The sequence below is a fragment of the Mus pahari genome, unplaced genomic scaffold, assembly GCF_900095145.1.
Source record: "Mus pahari unplaced genomic scaffold, PAHARI_EIJ_v1.1 scaffold_7831_1, whole genome shotgun sequence".
Lineage (NCBI taxonomy): Eukaryota > Metazoa > Chordata > Mammalia > Rodentia > Muridae > Mus > Mus pahari.
Window position 1 is genome coordinate 39,727 of NW_018392428.1, and position 2,156 is coordinate 41,882.

The following is a 2,156-nucleotide window of genomic DNA, read 5'->3' on the forward strand; positions in this document are numbered from 1 at the left end:
CCACACAGGCATACATACACACATAAAACCCTTTAAATCATAAAAGAAGAGTGAATTAATGCTGTTTATTTTTTCTCCCTTTTTCTACATTGTGGCTTACTGACTTTGATAATGAATTCCAGGCATTTTTGCTTTCTGCAAAATGAAAAGAATCACTTCTTAACCATCAGAAGCTGTGTAGAAGCAGATGCAGAAAAAAAAAGGATGGAAATTCTGATGCAAGAACCATGGGTGAACAGTCCAATGAGATATGATTTCTTTATACCTTATTCAGATGTGTTTTGCAAGAGAGATGTGGCTTTTTGTTTACAGTTTCAGAGAGGTCATTCAAAGATATGCATGCTAAAATGACTACATTATAATGACTTTTTTCCCCACACAAGTTTCTTAACACTCAATAAAATGTTAAGTATCGTTAAGTAATGCTTTAGAATCTCTTAACAGGAGTTTTGGCTTTTGTTGGATTACTGGAGCTAAATTGTAGGTCCAGGCAATAATGTTACCCAAAAAGTTTTTGGGGAAATTTTATTTGGCTATGCATGAGAAGCCTTCAGAAGAGGGGCATAGACTGGATACTCAGATAATGGAAATTGCTGCTGTTTTGTGTTTTGCATTAAAGAATAACAGTCATTTTCCAAGTCTACTGACTACTAGTCTCAGATGTTAATGCACACATAGTTTTGTGTGTGTGTATGTATGTATGTATGTATGTATGTATGTATGTATACATGAGCGTAGGTACCTGCAAAGGCCACAAGTGGACCTCAGATCACTCGGAGCTCACGTTTTGGGCAGTTATGAGCTGTCTGTCATGGGTTATTTGGAACTGAACTTACATCCTGCAAGGGCAGTATGTGAGCTTAACTGCTGGGTGATCTCTAACCTCTGATCTGTCTTGACTTAGAAAGATGACAGCTGGGCTGGAGAGTTGACTCAGCAGTTAAGAGCACTTACTGTTCTTCTGGAGGTTCCTTGCCTGCTATGTCCACTCCAGTGAAGTCTGCCTGACAAGCCAAAAGGCCTGAAGGCAGTTATGAGGCGAGGAGTTTCAAGGAAACTATGTCTCCTGGAACCTTGGCATTCCCATAGCCCATAAACTCAAACCCTGTCCCCGAGTTAGTGTGATGTATAGATCTGTGTGCTTTCTTGTATTATAGGTGCTTCCAAGAAATGATTTTACAAGTACTTAATCAGGCTAAATTTTACTCCCTGTTTTTCATCAATGTCCCAGACAGCTCTTGAGCTGACTTTGCACTTGGAATTTTGCAGGAATATCATCCATCCAGACGAAGTGCCTCGGTGTTGACAGGAATCAGGCATCTCAGTTTGCTGGACAGAAATCTCAGGGCAAGCTTAGCAAAGTATACTTAGAATCTTCACTACAGGCAGACTACATTGCATAATAGAAGCAAGTTGGCGAATTCTTCTGACAAATAGAGATTCCCCACAGATACTTAAAAGAACAACCAAGTTACACTCATGCAAGAATTTATCAAGGCCTAGGAAATAGGGGGGTTGTGGAATTGCATTATTCATGAGAAGGTCTGCTAGAGCAGAACCTCCTGGTGCTAGCTTTCACAAGGCTCAAAGGAATAGCACAAATTGTGAGTAGGGTGTGAAAGTCTTACCTGTCATTAGCTGACTCTAGGCAGGGCTGTTCTATCTTTACTGTAAACATTACCTGGTTCCTGTGAGTCCCTTTGAAGTCATTCCTTCGTTTTGTGTCAGATACTTCAATGTACTTTGCCTGCTGTGACATCCTACCCCTTTGTTTTCTGTATTATATAAGACTGGTGTTCACTTTGTGACATTACATTCAGATCAGGATTGTGGTGTATGCGCAGGAGAACATGCTAGCTAAGATTTTTCAGTACTATCTTGAATAAGAGTCAGGAAAGTAGAAACCCTTTTCTCCATTAAATATAATGTCAGCTATTTGCTTGCCATATTATTATGGTGAGATATGTTTCTGATATTCTGAGTTTCTTTGGGATGTTTGACATGATTGATGTTAGTTTTGTCAAAAGCTTTCCATGTCTATCAAGATGTCATATGATTTCTAGTCTATCCAAAACAAGAGATCAGCCGGGCATGGTGGCGCATGCCTTTAATCCCAGCACTCGGGAGGCAGAGACAGGCGGATTTCTGAGTTTGAG

The 2,156-nt window shown here is 40.0% G+C and overlaps 1 pseudogene across 1 annotated transcript in view; it reads left to right on the forward strand.

The window, feature by feature from the left end:
- The first annotated feature begins 227 nt into the window (after positions 1-227).
- Positions 228-2,156, forward strand: part of LOC110315008 — a 4,116-nt pseudogene continuing 2,187 nt past the window's right edge. The window contains exon 1 of the transcript XR_002380194.1: positions 228-231. The product of XR_002380194.1 is annotated as a heat shock cognate 71 kDa protein pseudogene (transcript). The remainder of the gene's footprint in view (positions 232-2,156) is intronic.